The sequence below is a fragment of the Leopardus geoffroyi genome, chromosome D4, assembly GCF_018350155.1.
Source record: "Leopardus geoffroyi isolate Oge1 chromosome D4, O.geoffroyi_Oge1_pat1.0, whole genome shotgun sequence".
Taxonomy (NCBI): Eukaryota; Metazoa; Chordata; class Mammalia; order Carnivora; family Felidae; genus Leopardus; species Leopardus geoffroyi.
The window spans coordinates 28,948,339-28,960,695 of NC_059342.1; the positions used below are offsets into that span (position 1 = coordinate 28,948,339).

The 12,357-nt window shown below is 39.3% G+C and overlaps 1 protein-coding gene and 1 non-coding gene across 15 annotated transcripts in view; both read left to right on the forward strand.

Moving 5' to 3' along the window:
* The first annotated feature begins 692 nt into the window (after positions 1–692).
* LOC123593803 (aminopeptidase O (putative)) overlaps positions 693–12,357 on the forward strand; it is a 344,225-nt gene continuing 332,560 nt past the window's right edge. For 6 of the 14 annotated variants that reach the window (XR_006710538.1, XR_006710539.1, XR_006710540.1 and 3 more), the window contains exon 1: positions 695–792. The gene's annotated coding sequence lies outside the window, so the exon portion shown is untranslated. Of the gene's footprint in view, positions 793–12,357 lie in introns of all 14 variants that reach the window. The other 8 variants (XR_006710542.1, XM_045470318.1, XM_045470319.1 and 5 more) reach the window with 2 other exon arrangements.
* On the forward strand, positions 10,007–10,151 carry LOC123593930. The gene has a single exon (XR_006710607.1). It is a non-coding gene; the product is annotated as a U4 spliceosomal RNA (small nuclear RNA).

Genomic DNA, 12,357 nt, shown 5'->3' on the forward strand with positions numbered 1-12,357 from the left:
AGGACTCTCCTTGCCTTGTTGTTCTCATCTTCGGTTTTCTTCCCTACCCTACTTTCTCACTTTCTCAAGGGCACCACATTTTATTCCCTCCTCATAGCTTGCGAACATGTCAACACTTCTCTTGGTTGTTCTTCCTCCAGATCTTGACAGAGCTGGCTTCCTCTCAGTTCAACAAGTCTCTTCAGAGTTACTTCCTTAACATCTCAAACTAATAGGGCACTCTCTGTCCTTTAGTTTCTGCGGCAACTTTTTCCGTCCACACACTTCTGATCTCTACGAATGCATGCAGATTTATTGAGTTATTCAATATGTACTTTCTCAACTAGAAAGGAATCTCCACAAAGAGATTACTGTTTTGTGCACTGCCGTACCCCAGACTGCTTGCCGGGCACATAGTTGGATTTTAATAAATTGTGGTGGAGTGAATATGTACACTACACTCATATATAACAGAGGCCGAAAAAACATAAGGAAAAAAAGTGCACTACTGTAATTCAGTAACTTTTCCTTTCCTAAATACTTGTAAGACTTTGCAATTAGAAATAATCGAGAAACAAGGGCAACCCCACACTTCCCAAAACCAGCCGAACATTCCCCACCAGTCCACGCTCGCCGCAGCTCTGCGCTTGCGCAGACCTCCCCTCGGAGACTCCGCCCAGTCTTCCTGAAGGGGTGGGCCGGGCCGGCAGCGGCCCGGGCGCGCGTGGATGACGTCACTCAACGCGGCCGGGGTAGCCCGTGGTAACCCAGAGTCTGCGGAAGTGGAGACCGGTGGGCAGGCGACTGAGACAGGTAACCTGTACGCTCCCAGTTGGGTCCTTGCCTTCCTCTCCTTTCACGCCGCGATGGCGGCGGGGACAGCAGCATCCTGTTCTAGAGGCGACCGGGAACCCTCCTCAATCCTCATCTTCCGTCGGTGGGGTCCCTATCCCCTCTGAGTCGTCTCAGACTCCTGAGGCTGAACCCGTCCTGGGGACTTGGGCTGAGCTGCCACTTCTCTCCGCCTCAGCTCTTGGGGTGGCGATGGGCACTGACCTCTCCTCTCCCCACTGGCACAGACCCTTCTTCAGCCTGCATATGTCTCTTTCTTTTGCCTCCAGGCCCACTTCACCGCCCCCCCCCCTCCGCTCCTAGCTCCACAAGACTCATCTCCAGTCGTGTTTAAGGAGACAAAAACAGTTTACAGGTCTCTTAATTTCCACTTGCAATGAAGCCCAACCACCTTCCCTGCCCCCCAACCCTGTACCACCCCCAACACCCGCCCCAAGATCCTTACTGAGATCACCAAGCTTTGAATTTGGGTGTCCCTAAAGAGCATTCTTTCTGTCAGTCAGTTTTACTCCTTAACGCACGTATTTGTTGAAAAAGGGAATGGCGAAGGAATGTGAAAATCTAGTGTGATAATAAATGATCCACATGGGATCCAATCAACTGCTGAGATGGATGGAACAGTTACAGCATCTCATTAAAATATTCCTTATTCCTAGTTTTCTTTTTGGTTTTCAAGCGGTGGTGACAAGTACCTTTGCAAAGTTAGTCAGCAAAATAAGTATCAGAACCCCACTGGGAATGTGTAGACAGCAAAAAAAATAAAAAAAAAATTCATATTGTTGATAGTGGGACACCGGTTGTTACAAAACCAACCAGAATAGATATGGGAGGAAAGGCAGGATTCTGAAATCTATGATCTGGTGATGGTTTGGGTTTGTGTTTGTCTTTAAGTATGTTCCATTTTTGAATAGAGCATATCTTCATATAATTTTGAAAAGCCTGCCAATTACTTGCTAATTGGTAAGATTAGATTCTTCTAATATTCGGGGGACAAAGTAGAATAAGGTTATGGAATAATAATAGTCACTCATTGTTAACCATCTGCTGTGTCTCAGGGACTTCATTTGACACTTTGCATATGTTTTCTTCTTAGCTCACACAACAACCTTGTGTGAGTTAGGAATTACTAATCCTCAATTTAGAGAGAAGGAAACGAGCTCAGGTATGTGAGGTTAACTTGCCAAAAACTCTAACTAAATGCTGGAGCCAGGCTTTAAGTTCAGGTCCATGTATGACTTCACAGCATGTACCTTTTTGTTTGTTTGTTTTTAAATGACTCTACTATAAATGATAAAATTCCAGCCTTTTCACAGTAGTCACATCTAATTGTGTGAGTTTATTCACTCAACTATCTAAATGATTTGACACTTTGTAATATCTTTAGTATTAAGTTCTTATATACCTGGAATTAAAATGCCTGGAAAGCTTAATTTATGATTCCCCCTAGACATACACACACACACACACACACACACACACACACACACACACACAAAATCCTTAAGAATGAGATAAGTGGGAAGCAAGATTGCTCAGTACAACCCTTCTTCCTTCTTTTTAGACCCCTCAGGGAATGTGTAATTCATGATTTTGGAAAGTTTTACCCCTTTAAGAATTGAAAATCGTATTGACTATTTTGGATAGAAAAATTTTTAATGTCCTAAACAATTCCTTGCCTTCTTAAATACTAAGTATACTGATGTATTTTAATCTTTTCTTAATGTCTTAGAGCAGTCATTTTATTTATTTATTTATTCTTTAATATTTATTTATTTTGGAGAGAGTTCAAGCAGGGGAGGGGCACAGTGAGGGGGACAGAGGATCTGAAGTGGGCTCTGTGCTAACAGCAGAGAGCCCAATGTGGGACTTGAACTCACAAACCATGAGATCATGACCTGAGCTGAAGTCTGACGTTCAACTGACTGAACCACCCTGATGCTGCTCAGAGCAGTCATTTTATTTTTTTAATTAAAAATTTTTAAATTTATTTTTTATTTTTATTTACTTATAATATAATTTATTGTCAAATTGGCTAACATACAGTGTGTGAAATGTGCTCTTGGTTTTTGGGGTAGATTCCTGCAGTTCATCGTTTACATACAACATCCAGTGCTCATCCCAACAAGTGCCCTCTTACTGTCCTGTGTTATAATTTGGTAATTTCCTCAGAGATTTTATTATATTTGACCACCCAAACTGCTTTGCATTTGGAGTTTACCTATACTTTATGTATTCCATTCCTCACTGTCACCAAGAGATAGTAAACCATAGTGATTAACCATAGGGATGGGGTTGGGGGGAGCATGGGGTGGCTCCTGGGTGGCTGTCATGATCTCACGGTTTGTGAGTTAAGGCCCCTCATTGGGCTCTGCGCTGGCTGCGTGGAGCCTGCTTGGGATTTTTTTCTCCCTCTGCCTCTGCCTCTCCCTCTGCCCTTTGCCTTCTCTCTCTCTCTCTCTCTCAAAATAAATAAATAAACATTAAAAAAATAAAAACATTCAGGGACTGGGGAACCACACTTCCATTATTCAGGTCCTAGCTCTATCACTTACTAGCAGCTCAGTGAGCCCAGACAGGACAGTTGACCCCTCTACACCTCAATTTGTTCATTTGTAAAATGGGAATAATAAGATACTTTTTATCAGAAGATGTTGTGAGGATAAAGTGAGTTAGTTTATGAAAAGAGCTTAGAACAAATCGGGCATATTGGAAGAGCCATGTAAGTGTTTGCTAATATTATTAGTCTAGTTTGGGCCTTAGGTTCTTTGAAAATTGCATTCTAGTTCTCTGAAAATTGTTATTCTTTGAATGATATTTGACATATAATATTTATGAGTTTACTGGAGAATTAAATTATCTTAACTAGAGTGCCTTAACCTTAGCCATTCTGGGAAAATGCTAATTTATTAAATTTACTTTCATTTTGTCTTTGAAATGCAATATGCTTTTTGGTTGCACTGTTTGGAGTGAAGACTTCAAATATTTCATATTATTATATGTATCAAAATAATAGACTTTTAATTTCTGTTTTGAATTTGGGGGATATTTCAGTGGTTTAAATTATGGTTTACCAATATATGGGAGCCCACTCTACTTTTGAATTGAATACCAGTTGATTTATATATCTGTTTATTGTGCTCTGCACAGGTATGCTGTTGCTCTCATGTTATGATTCTATGTGGATAAATACCTCCTCATAGAACTACCATTATGCATTGGTCACATATAAAGCTACCTTCTCAGTGTAATTCTCTTTTTTCTGTCTTCAATGAGCTAAAAAAAAATTGACTATAAGCAAAATGAAATAATGTTCCTTATTGAATTTACAAAGTGTGTACCCATTTTCAAGCATGTATTTTAAATCAAGTTCAAGCTAGGAGTTGATATTGACTCCTTTGGTATCCCTAGTCAGGAACTTAAGAATAAGTGATCTACTTTTTTAATTTTAGTGCCATTAAAGCTGATACTCATGTTAAAACTTCCTGTTGAAAATGTAGGTTGTATGTTTTAAAGATTTTGATTGTGGTAAAATATTCATAATATAAAATTAACTTTTAACCATTTTTAAGCATATAATTCATTGCAATTAAGCACATTTGTAGTATTGTTTAATTATCACCATTATCCATTTCCATATTTTTTTCATCATTCCAAACAGAAACTCTATACCCATGAAAAAATGATTCCCTATTCCCCTCTCCCCCTCCCCCCAGTTCCTGGTAACCTCTATTCTACTTTCTGTTTCTATGAATTTACCTATTCTAGGTGGAGTCATACACTATCCTTTTGTATCTGGTTTATTTCACTTCATATATTTTCAGTGTTTACCCATGTTGTAGTAGAGTTCATCTGTGTGGTAGCATCTATCAGAATTTCATTCCTTTTATGGCTGAGTAACATTCCATTGTATGTGTATAGCATACACTATACTTTTGATGCATATTGAATCATGCTTTTATAGACTTCTCATTCCATATAGTATGAATTTAATACTTGGTGATTTGGTTTGTGAACTTCTAGAGGATGGGAATGGAAATACTTGAAATAATGTTATTGAACAGTAAACAAAATTCCTGGTAATAGTGTTAAACTGGAGCTTGAGCATGCATTATAGTGTAATTTTTCTTCTCACCTATTATTTAGTCTAAATATAATAAGGGAAATAATAATCATGATAACATTACATAGTATTTCTATAGTGTTTACAGCATACCTGGCATTATTCCAAGCACTTTACCTGTGAAGTAGGTACTATCACCATTCTCTTTTATAGATGAAGAAACCAGGCACAGAGAAAAGTAATTGAATTGTTAAAATTGCAAGGCTGGCAAAGTGGTGAAATTGGGATTTGAACTCAGGCTGGGTGGCTCCAGAGTTGATTTATCCTGTTTTGTGTTGACATTTGGCTCACTACCAATTTTGCAAGGTAAATTCTCTTGCCTGCCACACTCTTCCTCTACCTTCTCTTTTTATACCGTTTTAAAATAGAACATTACTTCTGAGCTCAGTAGGTAACAGAAGAGCCTCTGAGCCCAAATTGCCAAAAGGATGACAGGTGCTTCTTCTTTGGCTGGGCGATAACATTTGAATGGCATTCAAACTGCATTTTCAAAGCTTAGTTCATATTATCTTTCTCTGAGAGCCTGTCTTTGAAAAAACAGATTTTGAAACGTTTCAAGATCTCATATTGCATATATATTTTGTTGGCATTTGACTTTAGATGTCGCACAATTCCTTCACTCTTTTTCTGTGTGTAAAAAGTTTTTTGTTTATAACGTTACTGTCGGGATGGTTTATGGCACATTCATTTTGTTGCTAACTCATTACTCTGCATGGCTTGATTCCTGAAGAAATTATCTTCAGATAACATTTTTATATATATAATCAATTTCATTATAATTTTTTCTTGGCTTTTTCCTTTGTTTACATTTTATTTCTTTGACACTTGCAGTTGAAGGTTTGGTTTTTGAAACTGATGGGAATTGGGATATGCTTGATAGATTTTGGCAGCAAAAGAGAGATATATCAGCCTATTTTATTTGCAGTAATAATGTTTTGCATATGTAGCAAGTATGGTGCATATTTGGAGGTATCAACTGTCTGAGTAATGTCTGGTGGAAATAGAATTATAGAATGAATGTTAAGGGTGCAAAGGGTCCTTAGATATTTCTCTCATACCCTTCATTCAGCAGTTGGGAATCTGAAGCCTGGGATGCTTAAATGATTTCCCTACATTCAAATGGTATTAGAATCCATTTTTTAAAAAAGAGTTCCAATGTTCTGTGTTCTTTTTAATCATACCTCATTGTATTTATGTAGCATCCTTACTTGTAAGAGGGACTCCCATTTTTACTCATATGTACTTAATCTTATAATACATTCTAGGTGAGAGAGAATGACTTGAATTGGATAGGTTGCCAAGAGAATGAATTGATATGATGGATTCAAGAGATACTCAAGTTAAATCAGTAAGACTTTGCAATTGTTTACGTGTGGCTGAGAGTAAGAAATCTGGGGTACTTGGGTGACTGAGTAGATGGTGGTGGTGTTCACTAGGAAAACTTAGAGGAGATCAGGACTGGGTGTATGAGGTCAAAGTGAATAGAGCATGGATTGCACATGAGAAAAACTGAAGCTAGAGCTGGAGGACACACCAGCATCTACGAAAGGGGGAGAAGGAAGCACCAAATTGGCAGGAAGGGATAGAGGAGAATGGTATCACAAATACCAAAAGAGGAGAGAAATTTAAGGAGGGTACGGTCATGTGTGTTAATGCTCCAGAATTCAGGACTGGAAGAACCTACTGCAGTTGATAAATAGGAAGTCATTTGCCTCCACTGTGGAATTTTTGTGGCACGGTAGGATGTAAGCAGTGGACTGGAAGGGAGACGGAATAATGGGGGTGGGGAATGAAGACAGTCCTTTTTAGGAATTTGGCTGTGAGGGGAGAGAGAGAGAAGAGCTGGAGGGGAATGTGGGAGTAAGGAAGGGTTTTTGTTCATGATTCCCCCGCCCCCACCCCAAGAAGAGATTGGAACAATCACTTATTTCTGAGATGTAAAGGGTGGAGAGAGAGAGGATGAAGTTGAGGGAGGGGCCTTAGGGGCTGGATGATTGATGAAGCAGGGTTCCAGAGAAGGCCAGTGGGAGAGGATGTCACAGGCTGTGATCAGGGAGTCCTGGGACAGGAAGGACACTTACTCCACCTTCCTGGAAGGGACTGCTTGGGGAAGGGTGGGGATAAGTGTGAATAAGTTTGTAGGTGGGGAGGGAATATGGGAAAATTCTTGTCTGATGGTAGCAAACTTTCCTAAATGAAGTGGGTAAATTTGCTGATATTGAGTGCTGATTCGGTGGAGGATTGGGGATAGAGGTAAAAGTTTAGAGTAGTCACTGAGGGGAAAGAACAGGAGTTGAGGGGGCAACTAGAGAGAGACACATGAAAGGTTGCCTGCCTGGTAATGCTGGGGGTCTCATTGAGGTTGGAATCTGTGAATATGTAGCATCCACCTTTTGCATGGTCGTGTGATATTTATTTGATAATTTATTTCTTTAGCTTTGGTTGAGTTCAGTACACTGACTTTAGAAGTAGAAAACTTGGATGTTCAATTGGTTGAAAGGTTTTATAGAATAGGTATCAGAAGGATGAAAGAGCAAGAGAATTGAGGTTAAAATGTTCTAAGAGTGATTGAAGAAAGGAACCACATTATCTAAAGAAGACCACAGAGTAGAGATTCTCAACTTCAGAAATGTAGAAGCTGTGGGGCTGTTTTGTGCGGTGTAGGATGTTTAGCCTTCTTGGCCTCTACCTACTATATGCCTCCCCCTCTAGTTGTGACCATCAGCAATATCTCCAGACATTGCCAGATACCCTCTGAGGGGCAAAATCACTCCCCGATTGGAGCCTCTGTCCTAGAACCAGAGGGAGCAGATGCATTGAAGATAATGGAAAAGCTGAGGGACTGGAGTTTCAATATAATAAGAGTTGGTGAATAATTAAGAGAAAGAATAGGGAGAATAGGAGGCCATGCTCTGATACAAGATTATGGAAATGAAGTATTTAAGTGATGGAACTGTTCCAAGTAGTGAAAATGTCAAGAATGGACCATTGGTTCACCGAATGGAGTGAAGGCAAAGGTTGTTGGCACTGAGTAGGTAATTTGGGGATAGAGAGAAAGCCTATAGTTACGGAACAAGCTGGGAAAGCAGCTGCCAGAACTGATTTTTTGGATGTTTGTTTCTTTACTCTATCCATTAAGTGTTTCTCAGTTCTTTTTCTAACATCAATTCCCTGACCATGAACCTTCCTTCTGTAGTGTTTTAAAAAGTCATGGTGGGGGCAGGGGGGGGTGCGTGGGTGGCTCAGTATCCGACTTCAGCTCAGATCATGATCTCATGGTTTGTGGGTTCTGGCCCCGCATCAGGCTCTGTGCTGACAGCTTAGAGCCTGGAACCTACTTCAGATTCTGTCTCCTTCTCTCTCTGCCCCTCCACAGCTCATGCTGTGTCTCTCTCTCTCTGTCTTTCAAAAATGAATAAATGTAAAAAAAAATATATTTTTAAAAAAGTCATGGAATTTATTCAGCTTGGTTTTTGTAGTATTTTTTAGGTGAGGAGTTCTTTTTTGTTTCTTTTTCAATATTTTCTTGATCTGATTTTGTGATCCTTTACTTATAAGTATATTACTTTTCAATAAGCCCAGGTTCTGTGCTGTGTGACCTAATTTCGGGGTATTTATTTCTTTTGCATTTGGGCACCTCATTATGAAGCCTGCTATCTTTGGCAGAAGACGTATCAACATATCCTGAAATCTTACAACCTCTTAGAGATGTTCTTCTTTTCCCTTGCCTTCCCCCACCCCATTGTTTTCTCTTTTGCTCTTTATTATTTCATATTTATTATTTAAAAAAATTTTAATGTTTATTTTTGAGAGAGAGAGAGAGAGAGAGGGACACAGAGTGTGAGCAGGGGAGGGGCAGAGAGAGAGGGAGACACAGAATCTGAAGCAGGCTCCAGGCTCTGAGCTGTCAGCACAGATCCCCACGTGGGGCGCGAACCCACAAGCTGTGAGATCATGACCTGAGCCGAAGTCGGACACCCAACCGACTGAGCCACCCAGGCGCCCCTGTTTCATATTTATTTTTAAGCTGTGATTATATGTATGTGTGGTGTTGATTGAGAAGTAATTACAGTGGACTCAGTAAGCTGGACATATTCATGGAATATACCTTTAGATGCTTTTTCCTATGTAATAATGCTTACTTTGCATTATTCATCAAGAAAGAGTGCAGTAACTCCCACCTCTTTTACAAGGCATTAAAAAAAAACTTATCCACAGATGTAAGCTGATGTAGGTTTTATTGTAATATCCCAAGTATTGTCTTGCAAAATAGGAAGTAAGTAGGTGGCATTAAAAGCCTTGACATTTTTACTTGATTCTTACATGAATTATTTTTTGTGAGTGCTGATCTATTTGATCAGTATTATACTGTATTTGATCTAGTATAATAAGTAGCTCTGTCTAGGAATATCCTATTATGGCTAAATCCCCTAATGGTGATGAACTGATTTTTTATGACCTTATTTCTATACTTAAATATGAGGATTTCCAAGAAAAAGATTAATCTGTTACTTCAATAAAGAACGATGACCAATTTTTCTTGAGGACTTAATTTTGGTATTTAGGATCTAACACCTCAAAGGAGAAATGAGTTGTTCTCTCCAAACCACGAAAATGAACATTCATCCTAAATACAAAAGCAGGCCAGAAACATTTTATCGCAGAAGTTGTGCTTTAAAAAGCAGCAGCATTACATCCCCATCGGTTGTTCCCTAGTGGCAGATGACACTTGACGATTTTTGTGCTCAGTCTGCAACCACACTCAGTATTGGACAAATATAAGATTCTTCAGTGATGGCATTCGAACACACGTATGCCCAAGGACTTTGTTGTTAGTAACAAATCATTTTGATTCTGAACATGGTTTAATTACTTTTCTAATAGAGTGTTTTAGGTTCTGGAAATACCATGGTCATAGAATATGTTTTGTTTAGTCATTTACTTACAATGACTTAAGAAAGTCATATTTTTCACACTCCTTGGTAAATTGTTAATGTTATGCAGTATTTGCAGCATTTAACCAGTTTATGGCTAACATTTTTAAAATATCCTTCCAGCTTTGCGCAGTGGCAGTATCGTAGCCAATGAGGTTTATCCGAGGCGCGATTATTGCTAATTGAAAACTTTCCTAAAAATATCCTTCCCTGTTGGAGCACCTCGGTGGTTCAGTTGGTTGAGCATCTGACTTTGGCTCAGGTCATGATCTCGCAGATTGTGGGTTCGAGCCCCGTGTCTGGCTCTGTGCTGACAGTTCAGAGCCTGGAGCCTGCTTTGGCTCCTTCTCTCTCCGCCCCTAACCCACTTGTATTCTGTCAGTGTCTGTCTCAAAAATAAATAAACATTAAAAAAAATTTTTTTTAAATATCCTTCCCTGTTGCTATTGTTCTGTATCATTCTCCAGGTCTGCACTTTTTCCTTAAGCATATATCGAAGTCTCAAAGAAAAATAAATTGTTTTTTTTTTAATTCTTTTTTTTTAACGTTTATTTATTATTGCAAAACAGAGAGAAACAGAGCAAGAGCATGGGAGGGGCAGAGAGAAGGGGAGACACAGAATCTGAGGCAGACTCCAGGCTCTGAGCTGTCAGCACAGAGCCCGACGCAGGACTTGAACTCACAAACCGCAAGATCATGACCTGAGCCGAAGTCGGATGCTTAACTGAGCCACCCAGGCACCCTGAAAAATAAACTGTTTAACCTGCCTTTTAAATCATCCTAATTAATTTTAACATGGTCTCTAATTACATATGTTCAGTTGTATATTCAAATTGAAAAGATAATGGAGATCCTGGAGATCTTCTAAGATATTGAAGCTATATCAAATATGTTTTCTTTCTTATCTTTCTCCCAAATGCTTTTCAGTTTCTAGGAATTAGTTGAAATCTCTTTTCTTGGGAAGGATGAACTGCGTATGTGTTTAGTTCACCACTGAGACCATGATAATCACTAGGAGTATATTTTAAACCTCAGTGAGATGGATTTGAAAGCCATTTACAGAGAATGGGACACCTATTTGTAGTGTGTAAATTGTGGACCTCTCAATGGAGAAATCTGTTATATATTTATTCCCATGGAAGAGAAGAGTGTAAATATTGAGATCTGAATGCTATTTCTAAAGAATCTAATTTTGTCAAATTTTGCCTTTGGGTACAGTACTCGTTTCCTTGTCCTTTGTTGTCTGTAGCTGTAGCCCTGTGACAATCACCAAATAAATCACTAAGTAGAGGGAGTCTGTCTTGATTTCTGGCTAAAGGAAATGTAGTTTCCTAAGACAGGAACAGAGTGACCTCTTGCCCTTCCTACAGCTTTCCTGCTGTAGGAAGTATGGTTTCCTATAGAGGACAGAAAGGTTGTCCACGCTGGGTAGGAAGTGGGGGCTGTAAGGTCAGACAGAGTCCAAGAATTAGGGGAGGGATGTGAAGGGTATTTATCCCTGCAGATGCCAAGAAAGGACAAACTTTTCACCCATACTACAAGTTCTGAATGATGGAAACTTCTTGAAGATACTGAGAAGAGTCTTACACAAGAAGCCCTATGGAAAGTGGTTAGAGAATTTGCCAAGTGGAGCCATTTTTTAGCATCCTTGAACTCCACAGTGAATCCTAAACAGTGTTGATTGGGAAGAGACCAGAGTTACTATAACCAGAGTTAGATTAAGCTAGTGGTTCTCAAAGTCTGGTTGCTAGATCAGCAGCGTCAATATGGAATTTGTTAGAAATGCACATTCTTGGAGCTCACTAGTTGGTATTTTAATGAGATCTTACTATTATTATTTTTTTAAGTTTCTTTATTTTGAGTAAGAGCACATGAGCAGGGCAAGGGCAGAGAGAGGGAGAGAGACAACCCCAAGTAGGTTCTGTGCTGTCCTTGCAGAGCATGACATGGGGCTTGACCCCACCATGATCATGAGATCATGACCTAAGCCAAAATCAAGAGTCAGACACTTAATGGATTGAGCCACCCAGGTGCCCCTCACCAGATCATTCTTATGCATGTGATCCTCAGCCTACACTTTGAGAAACACTGTGCTAGATCTTTGAGAAGAGCAGTAATTTATTGGATTACAATTTTATCCTTGAGGAGTTCTGAGATACAGATGTGTTCCTGAATTGCTGAAGATATTCACAGATATGAATCTTAATTGCTAGCAGTGAAGCTCTCTGAATATTTAATACTCACTGGTAAATTGTATAGAGATGCTTGGGATAAAGTTCTAGAAATCATGAGTATCCTTCGTAGGTTAAAGATGCCCCCCAAAGGCCAGTTGGACAGTATAACATTATAACACAAAACCAGTCAGATTTAAAAATTTGTTGTTATATAGTTCATGTTTTCCAAATAGTCTTTAGGAAACCTACGTTTTTTTTTTTTTTTAATTTTTTTTTTTCAACGTTTTATTTTATTTTT